Source organism: Mandrillus leucophaeus, unplaced genomic scaffold, assembly GCF_000951045.1.
Source record: "Mandrillus leucophaeus isolate KB7577 unplaced genomic scaffold, Mleu.le_1.0 Scaffold1561, whole genome shotgun sequence".
Classification (NCBI taxonomy): Eukaryota; Metazoa; Chordata; class Mammalia; order Primates; family Cercopithecidae; genus Mandrillus; species Mandrillus leucophaeus.
Genome location: NW_012101545.1, coordinates 425650 through 450792, shown reverse-complemented (window position 1 = coordinate 450792; position 25143 = coordinate 425650).

Genomic DNA, 25143 nt, shown 5'->3' with positions numbered 1-25143 from the left:
CGAGCCCAGGCCTCATCCAGGCCGGCGGCAAGGGGTCAGCGGAGCCGCCAGCCGCCTCTGTGCCCCGCAGCCTCACGGGCGGCTGATTTCCAGCTGTAGGCGCTGGGGACATGGCGAGCGGAAGAAAAGGAAGAGAAAATGGGGTTCGGGGAGTGAGGAAAACTTCTAAGCCAGGCGATCGCCCAGTCCTCTCCAAGAGACTGGAAATTAACTTTATGAGGATCAAAGGAAGGGAATGGCCTCTAGACAGCCGCCTTGTAATTGTGAAACGGGGGAAGATCTTGGACCTGGTCTCTGGAGCGCTCCCTGTCTTAACCAAGTCACTTACTCTAGCGGGTCTCAGGTTCTTTTTCTGTAAAATGAGGGTATAAAATAATGATCATTCTAGACCCTACCAGCTCTAAAGGACCTCTGGTTGGTGGACAAGACCCGGAGCTGATGCAAAACATTACATACCATTCTCTTGTCTGAAAAGCTACATGTTCACTTTCTTTTTTCAAAAACTACATTTTTAGTATGTGTAAAGTAAGTTTAGAGTAAATACTTTTAAGGTCAAAACGAAAACTAATTCTGTGACTATAAATGTACGCCTTTTTTTTTTTTTTTTTTTTTGAGACAGAGTCTCTGTCCAAATGTATGCATTTTTTAATGGAGTAAATTAAGAAAAAAAAACCTTTGTTTAAAATTTACTTTAATTAAAAGCACTATTTTTTCAACTTAAAACCTTTTTGGAGCAAGAAACAGTTTTTTTTAGCTGTCTGGCCCAAATCCAAACTTCGTACATTTTGGTGGGGAACTTCAATTTGTCACTGCCATAAGACAATCTTAAGACGAATATCCTGATACTTTTTGATTCTTTAACAAAATTATCGTTGTATTCTTCCGTTTATATATTCACTAACATTTAGCATAACACAAATCTGTTATGTGAATTAAAGACACACAGAGGCATATTTACCAGCGTTTGGAAGTTTGTGAATAGTGAGAGGTAACAGGCCAAAATTTCATGCGTTGAGAATATCGTAAGTAAAACAAAGTGCAAAAATGTAAACTACACAAACTCAATCTCTTGTGGAACAATTAGAAAACTAATAATACATTTTACTCTTGAATACTGATATTCCACTCAAAGTTTGATTGGTTGCTAAGCTTAAGAATAAACACTATGAAAAATGTGAGGACAGAAAGGCTGGCCAAACACAGTTGATTCGGTAGCAAATCAGACATCAAATCACAGTGGTATGTGAGTCGGTTTATTCAAATTGCTGTTAAAAGATATTCTTAGAGTAAGTTTAGGAAAATGGGAGTCATTTGGCGATACAAAGAGGATTTTGTCTACAGTGGAATCCAGACTCCAGTGAAAGTTCTCATTCCTTCAGGACCCAGGAACTAACAGCTCCAGACTTTCTTGTGCTCCACTGTGCTGCCTATGTTGTGTGCTTCCCAAATGGCATTATTCCCACTAGCTCTTCCAGAGTGAGTTCTGCCCATTCTGTAGATGAAACAATAGCAGAAAAATAAAACAATATGTTTGTTCAGCAGACATTGTTTCCTTTACTCTTCTCTCATCATGAGGAGGTTGAATAATTTTAACCATTGGAAAAAGTAACCCTCTTAAGCCCCTAAACAAAATATGTAATATTTTATGGCAAGGATTTAAATAAGGCATAAATTGGATGGCTGCACTGTGTAGTAAGTAAAATGCAACTGGAAAGGAGAACAAGACCAAAATAGGGCTTAAGGGACATATTTCAAGGCCTTGATCATATTTTGACAATCATTTGGTTGTGTAAGTATTAACCATGATAATATCCACTGAGCCTGTATTATGGGCCAGGAACATGGTTTTCATACTCATATTATCTTAGTTAAGTCTTTCACCAATCCTATAAGGTAACTACAATTGTTATCCTCATTTTTTGATGTGAGGATACTCCAGCTCAAAAAGGTCCAATGAATGGCCCACAGCAAGGAAGGGGCAGCGCCAGGGGCTAAAAGGCGTGCTTTCAGCTTATAGATAGAGATACAGATATAAATTCTGATAAGGAAAACCTGTTGCAGAATGTATCTAAATTCTAGCATATTTAAATGTTATTCTCCGTCAACTCTTAATTAAAAAAAATAAATTTCTGTAATTATTTCTTGTAACTAACTTCATCCTTAGGAATTAAAGAACAGATGAATCATGAGTGGCAGTCTAAACGGATCAATGAATCTGTAAAGACATATATATCTTAGCATTTGGAGAGGATTTGGCTGCAGGTTCTTGGAAATTGTAATTTTTATGCCTTTTTATATATGTGTTGGCAATGGAAACAGATTTAAGAAGCCAAGGTGAAGAATTTTACCAGTTTTTAAATTGTGTTAGTTTTAGATCTTTTTCCTTGTTGGGTCTTCCATATGAGATTTCTTTTTACATTTAGAAGAATCATGGTATTTATTAAAAGGGATTATTTATGAAATCCATTTGAGGTCAGATTCTTGATGCTATGGGGACAAGCTAAATTTAGAGCAAGAATCAGTCCACTAGAGTAACATAATTCTGATAATAATTTTTAAAAGGCCAAACTGATTTGTTGTCATTGAATTTCATTTTTAGAATGCTATCTTATATATAACTATAAACTTTCCTGAGGAATGGGTGATAAATTCAAATGCAGAGTTTCAAGATCCAATTCAAATGTAAATTCTTTTGAAGTCCCCTCGGGGAAGCCTATTAGTTCGATCTTGGGAGATTTATGTTTCCTGAAGCAATCTTTCACTAGTCGATGAGTTATCATAAATCTTTCCTTGTAGTATTGTATATGTATATACACATTCACTGACGTAAACCATATTTTATCCACATAGTTCAGGGACTGTTGTAAGTATTAGTTTATTACTCAAAAAAAAATACCTAAAAGTTAAATGTCACATATACTATTTGCAATTTTGTAGCATTAAAAAAAAAACTCTTTCAGAGAGAGTTCGATACAGCTTAAAAACTTTTACATGTTACAGCTGACTTTTTTCTGGATTGAAAAACTATGGCTTAGGCTACCTCAGAAGTTGGGGTTCCCATAGGTTACAAATCTAGAACAATAGAAGGATATAAACTAAAGGAATCTATAACAATAGAAGGATATAAACTAAACTAAGGCTTTACCCCAAAATCCCACTACATTCCTCAACTATTGTAAAAATTCATGTCTTTTTTTGATACATATAAAAATCTCTAGTCTCCAGTAGATTCCAATAATTCCACTTCCCATCCATCCCACCATACAGAGGTTTTGCATCTTCAGTGCATCACCACCAGCCTGTTTTGTCATTCTTCTTTCTTTGCAATTTACATTATTAAAATATTAATTTTAGGAACGCTCCAAGCATGAATTGCAATGAAGCATATACCCTTTCAAAGGACATTGACCTGCCCTTTCCGTCACACACCTCCATCACTGTAAAATCTACACCTCCTCCCACTCACTTCTCCTTTGAGAACCTCTACTCAACAGGTCATTCAAGCCTGGGTTTTGCTAGGCAGTGACCTAAAATGACTTTGCCTGGGGAAGGTAGAGTGCCAAGCCAGGTGGCTGGACCTCAAGATTGGAGACACTGGTTTAGAGCTTCCTTCAGCTGTAAAAAGATCCTCCTAGGGCTGAGTAACTTGAACAGCAGGCTGGTTAATACCCTTCCCAAACAGAGTGGAGAGCATGACAAGTCAACCCTTAGGAATAAAAGAATGGTGGCTGGAAGGGATGGTTTGAAACTCCCAAAGAAACATTCAAAGAGTTTGAGAAAAAGGAAAGTGGCTAGCTGAAAGCAGTGCTTACTCATGTACACTTAAATAGAGAATGGAGACTTGGCAGGGCAAAGCTGATAAGTACTTTTTAAAAAAATTATTCTACTTTAAGTTCTGGGATACATGTGCAGAACATGCAGGTTTGTTACATAGGTATACAACTGCCATGGTGGTTTGCTGCACCCATCAACCCATCATCTACTTTACATATTTCTCCTAATGCTATCCCTCCCCTACCCCCCACTCCCAACAGGTCCTGATGTGTTATGTTCCTCCCTGTGTCCATGTGTTCTCACTGTTCAACTCCCACTTCTGAGTGAGAACATGCAGTGTTTGGTTTTCTGTTCCTGTGTTAGTTTTCTGAGAATGATGGTTTCCAGCTTCATCCATGTCCCTGCAAAGGACATGAACTCATCCTTTTTTATGGCTGCATGGTATTCCATGGTGTATATGTGCCACATTTTCTTTATCCAGTCTATCATCAATGGGCATTTGGGTTGGTTCCAAGTCTTTGCTGTTGTGAATGGTGCTGCAATAAGCATATGTGTGCATGTGTCTTTATAGTAGAATGATATAAAATCCTTTGGGTATATACCCAGTAATGGGATTGCTGGGTCAGATGGTATTTCTGGATCTAGATCCTTGAGAAATCACCACACTGTCTTCCATAATAGTTGAACTAATTTACACTGCCGCCAATAGTGTAAAAGTGTTCCTGTTTCTTCACATCCTCTCCAGCATCTGTTATTTCCTGACTTTTTAATGATGGCTGTTCTAACTGGCATGAGATGGCCTCTCATTGTGGTTTTGATCTGCATTTTTCTAATGACCAGTGATGACAAGTTTATTTCACATGTTTGTTGGCAGCATAAATGTCTTCTTTTGAGAAGTGTCTGTTCATATTCTTCACCTACTTTTTGATGGGGTTGCTTTTTCTTGTAAATTTGTTTAAGTCCCTCGTGAATTCTAGATATTAGCCCTTTGTCAGATGGATAAATTGCAAAAACTTTCTCCCATTCTGTAGGTTGCCTGTTTACTATGACAATAATTTCTTTTGCTGTGCAGAAGCTCTTTAGTTTAAATAGATCCCATGTCTCAATTTTGACTTTTGTTGCCATTGCTTTTGGTGTTTTAGTCATGAAGTCTTTGTCCATGCCAATGTCCTGAATAGTATTGCCAAGGTTTTCTTCTAGGGTTTTTATGGTTTTAGGTCTTACGTTTAAGTCTTTAATCCATCTTGAGTTACTTTTCATATAAGGTGTAAGGAAGGGGTCCAGTTTCAGTTTTCTGCATATGACTGATCAGTTATCCCAGCACCATTTATTAAATAGGGAATCCTTTCCCGGTTTCTTGTTTTTTTTGGTCAGGTTTGTCAAAAATCAGGTGGTTGTAGATGTGTGTTATTATTTCTGAGGCCTCTGTTCTGTTCCATTGGTCTGTATATCTGTTTTGGTACCAGTACCATGCTGTTTTGGTTACTGTAGCCTTGTAGTATAGTTTGAAGTTAGGTACTGTGATGCCTCCAGCTTTTGTTCTTTTTTCTTAGGATTGTCTTGGCTATACAGGCTCTGTTTTGGTTCCATATGTAATTTAAAGTTGTTTTTTCTAATTCTGTGAAGGAAGTCAATGGTAGCTTCATGGGGATAGCATGAAATTACTTTGGACAATATGGCCATTTTCACAATCTTGATTCTTCCTATCCATGAGCATGGAATGTTTCTCGTTTTTGTCCTCTCTGATTTCGTTGAGCAGTGGTTTGTAGTTCTCCTTGAAGAGGTCCTTCACATCCTTTGTAAGTTGTATTCCTGGGTATTTTATTCTCTTTGTAGCAGTTGTGAAAAGGATTTGGCTCTCTGTTTGTCTATTATTGGTGTATAGAAATGCTTGTGATTTTTGCACATTGATTTTGTATCCTGAGACTTTGCTGAAGTTACTTACCAGCTTCAGCAGATTATGGGCTGAGACAATGGGGTTTTCTAAATATACCATCATATCATCTGCACACAGAGACAATTTGAGTTCCTCTCTTCCTAATTGAATACCTTTATTTCTTTCTCCTGCCTGATTGGCCTGGCCAGAACTTCCAATACTATATTGAATAGGAGTGGTGAGAGAGGGCATCCTTGTCTTGTGCTGGTTTTCAAAGAGAATGCTTCCAGCTTTTGGCCATTCAGTATTATATTGGCTGTGTGTGTGTCATAAATCTTCTTATTTTGATATACATTCCATCAATACATAGTTTATTGAGAGTTTTTTTGCATGAAGCGGTGTTGAATTTTGTTGAAGGCCTTCTCTGCATCTATTGAGATAATCGTGTGGTTTTAGTCATTGGTTCTGTTTATGTGATGAAATACGTTTGCTGATTTGCATATGTTAAACCAGCCTTGCCTCACAGGGATGAAGCCGACTTGATCATGGCGGATAAGCTTTTTGATGTGCTGCTGGATTCTGTTTACTAGTATTTTATTGAGGATTTTCAAATCAATGTTCATTCAGGGATATTGGCAGACACCAAGCTAGCTGCAGGAATCTTTTTCCTTATCCCAGTGGTGCCTGGAATGCCAGCGAGACACAACCGTTCACTCCCCTGGAAAGGGGGTTGAAGCCAGGGAGCCAAGTGGTCTAGTTTAGTGGAGGCCACCCCCACAGAGCCCAGGAAGTTAAGATCCACTAGCTTGAAATTCTCGCTGCCAGCACAGCCATCTGAAGTCAACCTGGGATGCTTGCACTTGGTGGGGAGAGGGGCGTCTGCCATTACTGAGGCTTCAGTAGGCGATTTTCCCCTCACAGTGTAAAATACTGCCACAAGGAAGTTCGAACTGGGCAGAGCCCACCACAGTTCAGCAAAGCTGCTGTAGCCAGACTGCCTGTCTAGATTCCTCCTCTCTGAGCAGGGCATCTCTGAAAGAAAGGCAGCAGCCCCAGTCACAGGCTGATAGATAAAACTCCCATCTCACTGGGACAGAATACCTGGGGGAAGGGGCACCTGTGGGAGCAGCCTCGACAGACTTAAACGTTCCTGCTTGTGGGCACTGAAGAGAGCAGCGGATCTCCCAGCACAGCACTCAAGCTCTGCTAAGGGACAGACTGCCTCCTCAAGTGGGTCCCTGACCCCCGTGTCTCCTGACTGGGAGACATCTCCCAGCAGAGGTCCACAGACACCTCATACAGGAGAGCTCCAGCTGGCATCTGGTGGCTGCCCATCTGGGACGAAGCTTCCAGAAGAAGGAACAGGCAGCAATCTTTGCTCTTTTGCAGCCTCCACTGGTGATACCCAGGCTGACAGGGTCTGGAGTGGACCTTCAGCAAACTCCAGCAGACCTGCAGCAGAGGGGCCTGACTGTTAGAAGGAAAAGTAACAAATAGAAGGGAATAGCATCAATATCAACATAAAGCATGTCCACACAGAAACCCCTTCTGAAGATCACCAACATCAAAGACCAAAGGTGGATAAATCCACGACAATGAGGAAAAACCAGTGCAAAAAGTCTGAAAATTTCAGAATGCCTCTCTTTCCTCCAAAGGATCACAACTCCTCACCAGCAAGGAAGCAAAACTGGATGGTGAAGGAGTTTGACAAATTGACAGAAGTAGGCTTCAGAAGGTGGGTAATAAATTCCTCTGAGCTAAAGGAGCAAGTTCTAACCCAATGCAAGGAAGCTAAGAACCTTGAAAAAAGGTTAGGAGAATTGCTAACTAGAATAACCAGTTTAGAGAAGAACATAAATTACCTTATGGAGCTGAAAAAGACAAGTACTTTTTAAGAACTTGAACCCTCTGTAATTCACTCCTTGCTTATTTTTCCTAACCACTGTCTGTGTGTTATATTAAAAGTATTTTAAACATAAAAATGGACTGCAGGCAGAAGGTAAGTCTGAAACATTCTTTTACTTCACGATCAGCTGGAAGAAGAAGAGAGCCCAGAGAGGAAGATAAGAGTTGGTGGTATCTGGAAACGAGAAGTCTTCAGTGAAACCCTATTGACCTTCAGCGTGAGAAAAAGGATACACCAGAAGTTGAGTAATGACCCTGGGCTTCCCCTAAATCTTTAGTTCTTAAGAAATTTATGGATTCCCTGGAAATGCAAAAATAATGTAGGGGGAGGTAGTGTACTCATATTTAACTAGTGTAAACAGCTATGTATGCAGATATATACACTTGTCCAAGCATGCACTAGAACCTAATTAAAATATAATTTGCTAAAATGACTCTCATGTATGTAAATTAATGAGAGAACCAGCAGGATGGTAAAGCTGATTCGAAGAGAATTTAAGATACAATGTAGATAGGAACTGAAAGAATGCTAAACAATTACTAGGTTAGATACAAAATTGATTAACTTCCTACTGGGCAATTAAACTGTAACATTTGGATGTATCTTTTTTACCAGGTAGGAATCCCTTGCACCTTTAACAGATAAACACCTACAAGATTTCATGTGTAACTTTGGGGGTTAGCCTCAATCAATAGAAAATAATAAAATACACCAAGGCACAAATAATCTTATAAAGAATAACATAACTCTGTGGTGACCCCGATGGAGTACTCCAGCATGCAGGACATGCAGCCAACCTGACACTTTTAAGTCTAAGCCCAGATACTTTATTAAACAATGTGTAATAAGACTAATAACTTTCCATTTATTGAGCTTTTATCTACTAAGTGCTAGGCACTGGGCTATCTTACCTGCTGTATCTTATTTATTCCTCTCAACATTTCTGTATGTGAGAAGATTAGGTCTGATCTCACATAACAAAGGGCTTGCAACTAGAATTTGAGATAGGCAAAAAACAAGAAAAGAATGAAGGTAGAAGGAAGTTGTATTCCAAGTCAGGTGTCTTCATCAACGAAAGCAGAAGCAGAAAATTTTAAAGTATGTAATTTTAGAGTAAAAACAAAAGAATGCAGATCTCTAAACTTGTTATTCCAAACACATTTTGGCTTACTCAAATACATTTTAGACTAATTAGGTACTTTACATGTTTCACATATCACTATTTGTTACAAAGACAATAGGTAAAAAGACAAAAATGTTATAGTAGTTCTATGAAGAAGAACTGGAAAAGAAAAGAGGAAAATAATGTCTTGGATGTTTAATGTCCAAAGAGATAATATCAAACTTATTAAAATCAAGAGATGAACCATTTCATATACCTCAGTTTAATATGAAAACATGAGTTCCATTATACTATTGCACAACCACAGATATCAGCACATTGTAAATTGTTATAATCTATTTTCTATTACTTTCAAGAGTGAGTGTGTGAGTACATGCACCCACATGCTTACCAGGCAAACAATTTCAATGATTGCAAGACTAATATGCATTTAATAAACTCGTTCAGTCATCAAATCTTTTCAATATTAGGTTAGATACATGAGACTGTTTTTTATAACTAAATATCTTTGGGAAGCAGCAACATTCTTTTTAGAAATTGTGATTTATTATTACTCTGAGGGAAGGATTGATTTCCCAGAATCTTTTATTTCTGGCAAATGTCCAGCTCTGACTACACCGTAGTGACTACATTACAGGGGCACTAAATTTACCAGAAAAAAAAGTTCTGTGATTTAATTAAGTTTGCATGTCCAAGGTGGAGTAGCAATTGAGTCTATGATTTAATTTTGAAATTCTTCCACAAAATAAATGAAAGCATAATTGATTTCACCAGATTAATGGTTATTAATATTTAGTCAATGTAATATAATTAGATGTATCTGAGCTAGAAAAATTCAAAGAAAAAACCATTGTATTAAGAACTGCAGATTTTAAAGAGCACAAAGAACCTCTTTGATGTACAAGAAAACTAAGGCTACTTTGTAAGTTGATTAATTTATTTTCATCTATAAACTTGAATTCCTAAAATATGAAGGATTGTCAGAGATATATGTTTACCCTTGTTTCCATTCTCTTCATCCTTACTCCTTTCTTTGAAAGACTCTGAGTTACCCTCAAGTGTCCGTGATACATGCACCAGAAATACACAATCCATGACTGAGAATAATAATTTGATTCAAGAAAAGATTTCAGTGATATTTTGGTTTTGTGAACAATATAATCGTAGTGCTTTTTCAGAATGTTCTCTACCAGTCTTTAAACACAGTGGTGATTGTGTGCATAATCAGTATTTTTAACCCCATTCTCCTCCTTGGGATATTCCAAGGAGCAACGTTGTCCTGGGATACTGTTCAAGAACAGTCTTAAAACTTTTAGAAGCAGGGGAATTTATTATGCTACCTTCTTTCCAAGTCACCCCTGTCCAAAAACGGAAGAGCGTCTTTGGCATTTTTCACTAAAGTACAAACCATGGTACACCTGCTCGGTAGGTGGGTCATCCTCAGTATATGTTTTTTTATCTTCTAGGTGGACAACCCTCACACTAGGGATCTAGTAGTAGATAGGGATTGATCTTGAAGCTACCCTTTACCTATTTGCCCTTTACCTACTCACCCTTTACCCATCATTTATCCTTTACCTATTTACCAGGGGAGAGCCAGCACATACCCACTCACTTGAAAGAAATCTCTCCTCCCAGCTTCCAAAGAGCAAATCCTTCCCCATCATATTCTCTTTGTCTGTATGCCAAGTAGCTTTTTTGAAAAAGGCTGAAACACTAGGGGTATCAGTCAGGATTAAGCTATACTTTGGCACCAAGTGTCCCCAAAATATTCATGACTTAACAATCACAAGAGTTTTATATATCAATCATATCACATGTCCATCTTTGGCTGGCTATGTCTCTGCTTTATATCATATTCACTCCAGGGCATTGGTGGATAAAATAGAAGCCTCTAGCTAGAATTTTGCCGGTAATTGAGACAGAGGAAAAACAAAAAAAAAGAAAAAAAGATGGCTCTTAAAGATTTTGCTTTGAAGTGATGCAAGGTAATTACACTCATATTTCATTGTTAAAACAAGTCACGTTGCCAAGTTGTTATTCAATTATTCAGGAAAATGTAAAGCTATTTCTGAAAAGGGCAGCAAATATTTGTGAATTGTAACACCATCATCCACATCAGGGAACCACAGTTTCAGATTCACAAGAAGTATTACAAAAGGGATCTACCTTTCTCAAGGAGAAAGTGGGGCAAGGGCCTGAACATACATGTTGGTGACCAGAAAAATGCTAAATGTAGAGTGCTGAGATGTACCTTTTTTAAAGCATACAATTTACTAACCACCCTTAGACTTATAGTAGAGCAATAAATAGAAAACTAGATGGATAGATAGCTAGATGGATAAATGGATGAATAAATGGATAGATGATAGAGAGTAGAGATAGATGATAGATAGGTGATAGAGATAGACACTCGAACACTCATACTAATTTAAAGATAAAATATAAAACTCACTTTACATGTTATTTTAGATTAAAGTTATTCATTTAATTTTTTAACTAAATTCATAGGCATTGTACTTTTAAGTTCATACTTTGAAAACTGAGAAGTTTTGATATAAATGTTATTTTATTGTCTACTTGAGTTGAACATGTAAATATAGAGTTTTCTATCATTTTGGAATAACTTTTTGCATTTCTCTGGAATCTACTTAGCTGAAAATTTACATTAAGATTTCTATGATTCTATTTTTTACAGTGTTTATATTTCCACTTTGAATCATTGTTTTCTTTTCATCTTGAGTGATGTCAATCGGTTACTTGATTTGACATGACTATAGACTCTGCTAAATTTCAGAAATATAAGTTAATTTATCTAAACTTTTGTCCAGTTTTATCCTTTGAAAACTCTGGCTAAATTCTCATTTTCTAGAGAACGTAGAATTTTAACATTTTTATGTTTGTGAAACATATACAAAAATGAAAGTAGGAAGCTTAATAATTCAGTTTCTCTTCTCTGTGGCCACTGGATTACTTGTAAGTCCCTGCAGACAAAGAGAGGTGAGATAATAGGAATTCATTTAGTTCTAGTATAAAGATAGTAATAGGAGGGAAAATTTATTTTCCTCTATTCCTTTGGAAAAAGCACAGAACTATTTCAATGTGATTAATTGTGGTGAGGCACAAATGTGAAAGCCAAACAATCTGGTCCTAATTTTTCTTTAAAGCAATACATCTGTCTACACACAGAGAAACACAAATAATAAATGAATTCAGCAAATTTGTAGGATACAAAATAAATCTGATTTCAAATACACTAAAAAATAGTTTAACCAAAGTGTAGGACTTGTACACTAAAAACAACAAGAGTAGTTGAAATATTGAAAAAAAATTGGAGAAATCTAAATAAATGAAAAGATGTCCCATGTTCATGGAATGGAAAATTTACTCTTAATAAGATTTGGGCAATGCACCTGAAATTATTTGACAGCTTTAACACAAAACTCCACCTGCTTATTTTGCAGACATGGGCAACCAGATCTTAAAATTCATATGGAAATTCAAGGAACCCAGAGTAGCCAAAATAATCTTGAAAAAGAAGAACAAAGTTGCAGGACATATATCTCCCAATATCAGAACTTAATACAAAGTTATAGCAATCAAGATAGTGTGATACTGGCATAAAGATAGACAAATGGACCAATAGAATAGAATTGAGGGTCCAAAAATCAACTCATACAGTTATGGTTAATTGAGTTTTGACAAAGGTGCCATGATCATTCTATGGGGAAATAGTGCTTTAACTGCTTCAACTGGATCAGTCAACGCATAGTGCTGAGACAACTGGATATCCATGTGCAAAAGAATAAATTTGGATCCCTACTTCATATCATACACAAAACTTAACTCAAAATAGATCAGAGACTAACTGTAAGAATTAAAACTATAAAACTCTTAGTAGGAAAATAGCTATAAATCTGCATGATCTTGGATTAGGCAATGGGTTATTTTAGATATGATACCAAATTTAATTTTGTTGCATAGCAACAAAATTAAAAACAAATAAGTTGAACTTTATCAAAATTTAAAAAGGACACCATCAAGAAAGTGAGAAGATAACCCACAGAATAGGAGAAAATGTTTGCCAATCATACATATTTGATAAGTGTCTTTTATCCAGAATATACAAAGGACTCTTACAACTCAACAATAAAAAGAGCACCTGATTAAAATGCAGACAAATGATCTGAATTTTTCAAAAAAAAAAAAATTACAAATGGCCATTTAACACAGGGAAAGAGGCTCAACATCATTAATCATTAGGAAAATGCACACCAAAACCACAGTGATATACCATTTAACACCCACTAGAATGGCTATAATTTTCTTAAAAGGATAATAAGCAGTATTGGTGAGAATGCAGATGATTGAAACTCTCATACGTTGCTGGTAGGAGCATAAATGATGCCACTGCATGGCAAGAATCTGGAAGTTTCTTACAAAGTTAAACATAAAATTACCACATGACCAAGCAATTCCACTCACAGGTAAATACCCAAGAGAATTGGAAATGGATGTTCCCACACAAACTTGTATGTGAAAGTTCATAACAGCATTATTTATAGTAGCCCAAAGTTGAAACAACTCACATGTCTGTCATTGATGAATGGATAAATGAAATGTGATATATACATTTAATAAAAGAAAATATTCAGCCATAAAAACGAATGAGGTATTACATGATACAACATGAATGAAATTTGAAAACATTATGGTAAGTGAAAGAAACCAGACACGAAAAGTCACATAATGTATTATACCATTTATGTGAAGTTTCCAGAATAGGCAAATACATGTAGAAAGTTGATTTGAGAGTGGCCAGAAGATGAGGGAAGAGAGAAATTGTGACTAATTATGCATATATATATAGAATTTCTTTTTGGAGTAATGGAAATGTTCTGAAATTAGATTGTGGTGATTATTGTGCAACATAGTGAATGCATTAAAAAAACACTGAATTGTACACTTAAAAAATATGAATTTTCTGTTATGTGAATTGTACTTCAACAAAAAATAAAGTAGTACATCTTTATAATTGTTTGATTATTTCCCTCTATCATTGACAATACTATTTGATATTACAAGATCCCACAAGTCATAGCCCTCATCTATTTAAATCATTTTGATTCTCAATGTCGGGGGAAGAGAGACACAATTAGGCTATCTCAGCTACTAGAGCTTCATGTGAAACAGAAACAAGAAGGCCTCACAAAGACCCGGAACCAAAATACTGTTTAAAATATAACAATTGTTTTATTAGATCTGTTTTATTGGTTCTGGTGTCTCCACAACTCTAATTATTGTCTTCTGAGAAACTGGCCACCTTTGATCTCTCCCCTGGTGTTCTGCCTTTGAGTATGACTCAGCTACTTTCTCTTTCACCTTCTATTGCTCTTGCTATGCATAACTTTGTCTTGAATGTCTCTCGATCAGATTCCTCCAGAATAAGCATGCAATTGGCTCACCTGACATAGCCAGTGAGATTATCCTTGATTGGCAGAGTGCTAGTTCCACACTTCCTATGAGAACACTGGCTATTCTACCGATACCCTCTATATTCTGGGATTTCAGGATCATATAATATGAAGTAAGGAGAACTCTATGTATTTCTACCCAACATGGATTTTCTGATGTTTTCATGAGAAAATATCAGTCAGACCCAAATAGAGAGATATAATGAATAAACCTATGCTTTTTAGAAATGGCAATATCACAAGAGACAAACCAAGGCTGAGGGACTCAGCTTGATGAAGACAAAAAAGACATGGCAACTAAATAAGATTTATGATTCCAAATTGGATCCTGAGCCAGAAAAAAAAAAAAAAAAAAAAAAGCCATAATGAGCCTACCAATAAAAATGTAAAAGAACTACAGGTTAGATAATAGTATTGTATCAATGTTAAGTTTCCTAATTTTGATGATTGCACAAAAGTCATATAAGAGTATGCCCTTTTTCTATTAGGAAATGCACTGTGATAGTTAATATTAGAATGTCAACTTGATTGGATTGACGAATGCAAAGTATTGTTCCTGGGTGTGTCTGTGAGGGTGTTGCCAAAAGATATTAACATTTGAGTCAGTGGACTGGGAAAGGAGACCAACCCTCAATCTGGGTGGGCACCATCTAATCAGCTGCCAGGGTGGGTAGGATAAAAGCAGGTGGAGGAACATGGAAGGACTACACTGGCTGAGACTTCTGGCCTTCATCTTTCTCCCATGCTGGATGCTTTCTGCCCTCAAACATCAGACTCTAACTTCTTCAGCTTTTGGACTCTTAGACTTACACCAGTTATTTGCCAGGGGCTCGCAGGCCTTTGGCCACAGACTGAAGGCTACACTGTCGACTTCACTACTTTTGAGGTTTTGGGGCTCAGACTGGCTTCCTTGCTTCTCAGCTTGCTGACAGCCTATTGTGGGACTTTACCTTGTGATCGTGTGAGTCAATACTCCTTAATAAACTACCTTTCATATATATATAGATAGATAGATAGATAGATAGATAGATAGATAGATAGATAGATCTCCTATTAGTCCTGTCCCTCTAGAGAACCCTAATACATGCACATTAAAAAGTTTTGGTGAACTATTCTCAGTTTCCTAAAATTCATGAAATATATGTATATATGATATGCATATAATATATAATATGTATTTGTGATATTAAGATATATTATATATAGCATATATTTATAAGGTATATAATACGTATACATATACGTAATCACAGAAGGAGAAAATTATTAAAAGAGAGAAGATAATTGTATAGCAAATGCACAAAGCATTGCTAGTTAGAGGATCTGGGAAAAGAGCATTCAGAAGTTTTTTGAGCAATTCTTCCAACTTTTTTCCAAGTTTAAAATTATTTTAAAATAGAAAAATTTTAAAATGGATAGTGAGCTATGTACAAGGAAACACTAAAAAAGGGGGTCACGATCATGGCTAAATTATGATCCAAATTAAGTGTACCAGCATACCTCAGAGATATTGTGGATTTGGTTCCAAAGCAGCATAATAAAGTGACTATCACAACAAAGCAGGTCATGCAAATTTTTTGGTTTCCCAGTGCATATAAAAGTCAAGTTTATACTACATTTTAGTCTCTTAAGCAGGCAATAGCTTGGTGTCTAAAAAGAGTACATGTCTTCATTTAAAAATGGTTTATTGCTAAAAATTGATAACAGTCATCTGAGCCCTCAGCCAGTTATAATCTTTTTCCCAGTGGAGGGTCTTGCCTTGATGTTGATCTGCTAGTAAATAAGGCTGATAGTTACTGAAGGCTGGGATGGCTGTGGCAATTTCTTAAAACAAGGCAGCAATGAAATTTGCCACATTGCTGGACTTTTCATGAAAGATTTCTCTGTACGTGCAATGCTGTTTGATAGCATTTTACCCCCAATAGCATGCCCTTCAAAACTGGAGTGAATCCTCTCAAATTCTGTGACTATTTTGTTAAATATGTTTATATGATATTTTAAATCCTTCATTGTCATTTCAACAATGTTTGCAGCATCCTCACCAGGAGTAGACTCCATCTCAAAAAAACACTTTCTTTGCTCATCCAGAGAACCAACTCTACATTTGTTCAAGTTTTATCATGAGATTACAACAATTCAGTCACATTTTCAGGCTCCACTTCTGATTCCTGTTCTCTTGGTATTTTCATCACATCTTCAGTAATTTCCTCCACTGAAGTCTTTGAGCTTTTTAAAGTCACCTGTGAGGGTTGTAACCACGTTGTTCGAAAATTCTGTTAATGTTGATATTGTGACCTCCTCCCATGAATCACAAATGTTTGTAATGGTATCTAGAATAATAAATATTTTCAAGAAGTTTTTCAATTTACTATGCCCAGGTTTATCAGAGTAATCACTCTCAATGGTAACTATAGCCTTATGAAATGTATTTCAAATATCTTAGTCACAAAACAATTCTGCTTCATCAACTTGTGGCAATCTTTCTCAGGCCCAATAAATCACTCAGATACTGCTTGTAAGAAAATATGGAAAGGTAGTCTTTTCACCAATGATAAATATTTGCTCCAATAATATAAATTTTATGCTTTGCTGACTTACTGCTTCTGAAAACACAAAAAGTTTTCAGATTGGAGGCTGAATCACACTGTACTCTTTTTGAAGACATTTTGGAGGGCAAAATATCAACCTATGTAGCAACAACCATGCACTTGACTCAAATGCAGTGGGAACAATATGAAGAGCTGTGACCAAGTTGCTATAGTTGTTGACCTATGGTAGGGGTCAGCAAACTTTTTCTGTAAAGAGCCAGATAGTAAGTATTTTAGGTGTTGTAGACTATATGACTTCTGTTGCAACTACTCAACTCAGCCCTTTTACTATGAATGCAACCATACGCAAAATGTAAGAGAATGAACATGGCTGTGTTACAATAAAGCTTTATTACAAAAATAGGTGCAAGCTGTAGTTTTTTGACCCCAGATTAATGGAATGAGCACATGATCTAAGCTGGCACGACAAGATTCATCCCTCAACTGGAGAAGAAAAGTGTTTAAAATATCAAAAACTGAGTACTACTTGCAACCAACTTTCCAGACTCATGAGAACAACTTGGCTGAAAAAATGGAGCTAACATATTGAAAGAAGCAAAGACAAGAGACAGAATCATCTCAATATTCAAGGATGTGAATTATTTTTTTTTCCCTGAGGTCAACAATTCCCCTGACCTTTCTCTGCTTTGGTTACGTTAATCTATATAGTCCCTTTTTTTGGGATAAGCTGATTCAACCTGTGTTTCTATTGTTTATTATCCCTGGCTAAGTAATCTTGGTCAAGTTATTTTAACTCTCCAGACCTCAGTTTCTTCACTTAAAAAATGTGAACAAAAATGAGCATACTTCACCAGATTTATATGGACATTAAATGATATATCATATGGGAAAGTGCATAGAGCAGTGTCTGGCAAATAAAAACGCTAGGCAAATATTGATTATCATCATCATTATCATCAAACATTGTTAAGAATTTGGTTGGTTTCAAGAATATAACATGTATCTAGAATTTAAGTTCGCATTAAGAGAGAGGAGAGTTAGTTCACACAGGTAAACCATTGGCAAATACAGCTCATTAATTTTTCCCTTCATAGTAAAGATTATAGTGGCAACGGAGGGAAAGACCTGTCAATAATATGGATTATAAGACTGATATCTTCAGAATTCAGGAATAAATGTGCTAAATTAGACAGAAGCATGGGGCCATAAAAATAAGCAGTGAAGCCTATGTTTATAACACAAGGGCTTAAGTCAGATTGATTTATTTCTTAACTAAGTTGTTCTGCAGTAAATTGGAATTTGGCAATGTATCTTATTAATTGTTAAAATACAACCAGTGCTTCAGTAGTTTGAGATACCAGATAGAAACTACTTGTGCAAATCCAAACCATAATTAGAGCAAGTTAAATAATTAATATCTATTTTAAAACATTTAAAACATCAATTTTGTGATAATCATTTCTTTATTCTCTTTATAGCTTTATTTCCCACATATACATTTATAATACGATTTTGTTTGGCTGAGGCTGTCAGCATCCCACCCACAGCCCTTGCCTTTAGCACTTTAATGCACACAGCTCTCAATGCCTAAAGTCTTTGCCCAGGAGCTTTCACTTGCTGTTAAAGCACACTTTGTTGTGCAAGTGCTGAAAAATACCCATAGAGCACCCTTAAACAATGACGGATGGGAATTGGTATAAAGGTACTCTGGCTCCATCGTCCCCTCCACTGGGACAACTGAGGAGAGCTTCATAGTGGCTCTCTGAGTTTATCTAGTGGGGTTAATCTCCAGTTGTCCACAGTGGTAGTTGGTTATCTTCCTTGCCTTCCTACTAGGGTTGCCTTCATCCCCCAAATAAACCATATGCACTTAAATCCTGATTTCAAAATCTGCTTCTGGGAGAATTCAAACTAAAATAATTGATATCATACATTGCTGTAGATAAGGGAGGAGACCACCCTCATATTGCCTTATGCCCAATTTCTGCCTCCAAAGAATGAAAAAGTAAAAACTAAAAGGCAGAAATGAAATCCACAAGCTGACAGCCCGGCGCCACACCCTGGGCCTGGTAGTTAAAGATCATAATTGGTTATGTTATCTACAGATTACAGACATTGTGTAGAAATGCACTGTGAAAATCCCTATCCTATTTTCTTCCGATCTAATTACTGGTGCGTGCAGCCCCCAGTCACATACTCCCTGCTTGCTCAATCGATCACAACCCTCTCACACTCACCCCCTTAGAGTTGTGACCACTTAAAAGGGACAGGTATTGCCCACTCAGCTTGGCTCTTGAGACAGGAGTCTTGCCTATGCCCACGCCAAATAAACCCCTTCCTTCAACTTGGTGTCTGAGGAGTTTTGTCTGTGGCTGGTCCTGCTACATTTCTTGGTTCCCTGATTGGGAAGCAAGGTGAATGGCAGATGGTCGAGGCAGCTCCTTAGGCGGCTTAAGCCTGCCCTGTGGAACATCCCTGTGGGGGACTCCAACCAGCCCGAGTGACGTAGATCCTGAGAGTGCTCCTGGGTAGGCATTTGCCCTGGTGGGATGCCTGGCTAAAACAGTGTGTGGCAGGCCCCCATGGAGGATCAACACAGCGGCTGAACATTGGGAAGGAACGGGCACTTGGAGTCCGGACATCTAAAACTTGGTAAGACTAGTCTTTGAAACTTGCCCACTCCATTTGAGTGGAAGTATGGCCTGATCACCCATGGCATGCCTTTATCAAGACTTTGGTTTTGGTTTTGACTTGGTTTGAATTGCTTGACAGGATTGGTCTTGGGAACTTGCCTACTCCATTTGAGTGGAAGTGTGGCCTGATCATCCACGGTGTGCCTGTACTGGCACTTTGGTTTTTGTTTTTGACTTGACTTGGATTGCTTGATACTTTGGTTTTGGTTTTGACCTGGCTTGAATTTCTGGATACTCTGATTTTGGTTTTGATTTTGGTTTGGTGCAAACTGCAAAAGTGTGTGTGCCCCTATTACCTGTTCTTTGTTTTGTGGTGTGTGTGTGGTGTGAGCATGGTGTTTTGTCTTGAAGAAGCATAGATCAGGCACAAATGAGCCCGCTCTACTAGAAACTGTGTTGAAAAATTTCAAAAAAGGATTTAAGGGAGACTATGGAGTACTATGACACCAGCAAAACTTAAAACTTTGTGTAAGATAGACTGGCCAGCATTATAAGTAGGTTGACCATTAGAAGGAAGCCTGAACAGGTCCCTTATTTCAAAGATATGGCACAAGGTAACATGTAAGCTAGGGAACCCAGACCAGCTCCTTTACATACACACTTGGTTACAGCTGGTTTTAGACCCCCACCCCCAACACACAGTCATTGAGAGAACAGCAGCATAAGCGACTGGCAGAGGCAAGGAAAGACCAGCAGAGAGAGAGAAAGGAAAGAGACAGGAAAAGAGGCAAAGAGAGAGAGGAAGAGACAGACAAGGAGAGAGAGAGAGAAAGAGAGAGGGAGGCAGAGAGAGAGAGGAAGAGACAGAGGCAAAAGGAAAGTCAAAGACAGAAAGAAAGAGAAAGAGAGAGATATACAAGTAGTTAGGAAAAAAAAAAGTGTACCCTATTCCTTTAGAAGCCAAGGTAAATTTAAAACCTACAATTGATAATTGAAGGTATTCTCCTAACCCTATATCACTCCAATACCACTTTGTTTTCGGTGTAAACAAGGGCATATCCTGAAAGCACTGAGGCCTTCCTATCAAAAATCCTTAACCCCATAACCTATGGATGGTCCAAATGCATTCAATCTGTAGTGGCAACTGCTTTGCCAACAACAAAAAAAAAGTTAAAAAATAATAACTTTTAGAGGAAACCTCATTGTGAACACACCTCACCAGTTCAGAAGTATCCTAAGGAAAAAACACAAAAGGAATAAAAAGGGGGGGGGCGGAATTTATATAAAAAGTATTATATGGTAAATTATTGTCCTGAAATAAATTAACTGGTTGTTTAAAGAAAGAAGTATTTGTAATAAGTCAGAAAGTTGAGGCATGTTGAAGAATTGTCTGTGAAAATCATGAAAGAGAAAAATGTTCTAAAAAAGAATTTATGCAAAAAAAGTTGTATAATTTAAAAGTAACTAGGCCTCCTGAATGTAAAACTATTGAAAAAAAAAAACAAACTATTGTTTTGAAGATTTAAGCAAGTTTTAAAAAGTTAATTGTAAAGAAAATTCTGTGTGTAAACATATTAGCTAAAGTTAAAGAAGTATCATCCAGTTTTTCTGTGAACTGGAAATTAAAGTAAAAGCATAACAGGTTTTTCTTAAAGTACCAACCTGCTTTTTAGCAAAAATTATAAAAGGTTAAGAAGAGTCTATAAAGTCTTACCTTATGGTCAAACATTAAAAATTAGATAAATATGTCTAAAAGGTCTTATTAAAATTAGGCTTAACATTAATAACACACTAATATAAAGATAATATTTAGCTTATCTGGTATAAAAATCATATGAGAAGCATTGTTAAATGTAAAATGGTATTTGGCTTTCTTTGGTTTAAAAACTAATAAAAATAGGTGCTGAGAAAAAGCACCTAAAAATAGGTACTGAGAAAAAGGAAATTTCTCAGTAAAAAGGCACTAAGGACTATAAAGTCCACTGCCAAGGTCCCCACATTTAAAACAAAATGTCAATTTCTTAAAAATTACATACTTGGTTTATCTTCCACTTTCCTTTCTCTCAAAAACTAAAAGTCTTTTAGCACATGTACCACCCCTAGAATTTCTGGTAAACCAGCACCAGCCTGAAGATCATGTTCTCATCAAAAGGTGGAAAGAAGAAAAACTCGAGCCAGCCTGGGAAGGACTTTACCTTGTGCTGTTAACCACCAAGACTGCTGTTCATACAGAAAGAAAAAAAAAGATGAACTCATCACACCCAAGTCAAGACAGTGCCACCCCCTCAAGAGTCATGGGCCATAGTTCCAGGGAAAAACCTTACCAAACTAAAGCTAAGAAAAATTTAACCCTTTTCATCTATTCTATTACTCTTTCTTCTTTCCTCATTCTATTGCTGACCATCTAGTTATTAACATAACCAAGTCAATTTCACCTCAAACTATTGCATTTAATGCTTGCCTTATACCCTGTGGGGACTTGCCAAGTCAAAGACAGCTTTCTACCTCAGAAAAGTACTTCATCCCTCCTGACTCTCCTCAGACTGGGCATTAGTAAATTCAGACCTTTTAATTTGGGGAGATTTTGATAAAGACCCTAGTGCCAACCAGGAGTCTTGCCCCCTGATGTAGAGTTTTCATGCAATAGTTGGTCCAATGTTCTGTGGACCACTAAAGAGCAAGGATGGACTGCCCCAACTGGTTTTTGTAATTTTCTAAAACCATACATTCATTTTACTAGAGGATCATAGAAGTTAAAGACTTAAACTTTAGTAATTAAGACAGAATGCCAAGATGCAAATGCCTGGTTAAAATGGATCAAATATTCCATCTGCATGGTAAACAAAAGCAATTGTTATGCTTGTGCACGTGGCAGGCTAGAGGCCTAGATTGTCCCCTTTCCACTAAGGTGGTCCTCTAGTCGACCAGGTGTGGGCTGCATGGTAACTCTTTTCCAGGATTCTACAACCTGGAGTAATAAGTCATGCCAAACTCTCTCTGCTATATCCTGAAGTCCAGCACCCTGCGAGTCAGGCCCTGAGGGCCATCCAGCTTCCGTCTCCCAACACTACATTCACTTCATGTCTCTCATGACAGGGAGGAAACTTAGCGTTCCTTGGAGACCTGAAAGGATGCAGTGAGCTTAAGAATTTTCAAGAGCTTATCAATCAGTCAGCCGTTGTTCATCCCCAAGTGGATGTGTGGTGGTATTGTGGTGGACCTTTACTGGGCACTCTGCCAAATAACTGGAGTGGCACATGTACTTTAGTCCAATTGGCTATCCCTTTCACTCTGGCATTTCATCAACCAGAAGGAAAAAAAATAAGACATCATAAAGCAAGAGAAGCCCTTTATGGGTCTTTCGACTCTCATGTCTATTTAGACGCAATTGGAGTCCCACGAGGAATACCAGATCAATTTAAAGCTTGAAATCAAATTGCTACAGGATTTAAGTCATTATTTTGGTGGGTGACAGTTAATAAAAATGTAGATTAGATAAACTACATATATTACAACCAACAGCAACAAACTTTTCATGAGTTAAAAGAAAAACTCATGTCGGCCCCAGCCCTGAGACTACCTGACCTGACAAAACTCTTTACACTCTATGTGTCAGAAAGAGAAAAAATGGCCGTTGGAGTTTTAACCCAGACTGTGGGGCTCTGGCCAAGGCCAGTGGCCTATCTCTCAAAACAACTAGGCAGGGTTTCCAAAGCCTGGCTCCCAGGTCTAAGGGCCCTAGAGCAATGGCCCTGTTAGCACAAGAAGCAGATAAACTAACCCTTAGGCAAAACTTGAATATAAAGGCCCCCCGTGCCGTGGTAACTTTAATGACTACCAAAGGACATCATTGGCTAACAAATGCTAGATTAACCAAGTACCAAAGCTTGCTATGTGAAAATCCCCATATAACCATTGAAGTTTGCAACACCCTAAACCCCACCACCTTGCTCCCGGTATCAGAGAGCCCAGTTGAACATAACTGTGTAGAGCTGTTGGACTCAGTTTATTCTAGCAGGCTCAACCTCTGAGACCATCCTTAAATATCAGTAGACCATAAGCGGTACATGGATGGGAGCAGCTTCACCAACCCCTGCAAAGTGACTCTGAAGAAGACGACAAGCCCTGCTCCAGTTATACCCGGAAGCTGACTGGTCCACACAAGACCGAAGCATGAGGAAATTCATCACGGGACTCATTTTCCTTAAAATTTGGACTTTTACAGTAAAGACTTCAACTGACCTTCCTCAGACTGAGGACTGTTCTCAGTGTATACATCAAGTCACTGAAGTAGGACAAAAGGTTGCTGCAGTCCTATTATTTTATGGTTATTATAAGTGTACTGGAACTCTAAAAAGAACTTGTTTGTATAACGTTATTCTATACAAGGTATGTAGCCCATGAAATGACCAACCCGATGTGTGTTGTGACCCATCTGGGCCTCCCATGACCACAGTTTTTAAAATAAGATTAAGGACTGAGGACTGGTGAGGGCTCATAAATGATACAAGTAAAGTGTTAGCCAAAACAGAAGAAAAAGGGGTGCCCAAACAAGTCACCTTAAAATTTGATGCCTGTGCTGTCATTAATAGTAATAAGTTAGGGATAAGGTGTGGTTCTCTCAATTAGAAAAGAGGCTATATGGCAGAAAATAAGTACATCTGTCATAAATTAGGTCTGTGTAGAAATAAATGTAAATACTGATCTTGTGTCATTTAAGCCACTTGGATAAAAAGAAAAAAGAAAAAAAAGAAAAGAAAAGATCCAGTCCACCTTCAGAAAGAAAAAATAGCCCTTCTTGTACTAAGGGACAATGTGTAACCTCTTAGAGTTAGTAATAACCAATCCCCTTGATCCTTGCTGGAAAAAAGAGGAGCATGTGACTTTAGGAATCGATGGGGCTGGACTGGATCCTCGAGTAAATATTGTGGTTTGAGGAGAAGTTTACAAACACTCTCCTGAGCCAGTGTTTCAAACTTTCTATGATGAACTAAATGTGCCAGTACAAGAAATTCCAGGAAAAACAAGAAATTTGTTTTTGCAATTAGCCAAGCATGTAGCCCAGTCTCTCAATGTCACTTCATGTTATGTATGTGGATGAACTGTAATAGGAGATCAGTGGCCATGGGAAGCCCAACAATTAGTACCTACAGACCCAGTTCCTGATGAATTCCCAGCTCAAAAGAATCACCCTGATAATTTCTAGATCCTAAAAGCCTCAATCATTTGGCAATACTATATAGCAAGAGTGGAGAAGGACTTCACTCTTCCTGTAGGAAGACTACATGGTGGAGTTCAAACCACACAGAGAAAAATCCATTCAGTAAGTTTCCAAAGTTGCAGACCATTTAGGCCCATCCAGAACCCCACCAGGACTAGACGGCCCCCACTGGGCTATACTGGATATGTGGACATAGAGCCTACACTAAGCTGCCTGACCAGTGGACAAGTAGTTGTGTTATTGGCACTATTAAATTATCTTTCTTCCTACTGCCCATAAATACAGGCAAACTCCTGGGCTTCCCTGTCTATGCTTCCCGTGAAAAGAGAAGTATAGCTATAGGAAATTGAAAAAATGATAAATGGCCCCCTGAGAGAATCATACAATATTATGGGCCTGCTACTTAGGCACAAGATGGCTCGTGGGGATACCGGACCCTCATTTACATGATCAACTGAATCATACGGTTACAAGCTGTCTTAAAAATCATCACTTTTGAGAAATGTCTGTTCATATCCTTTGCCCACTTTTTGATGGGGTTGTTTGTTTTTTTCTTGTAAATTTGTTTGAGTTCTTTGTAGGTTCTA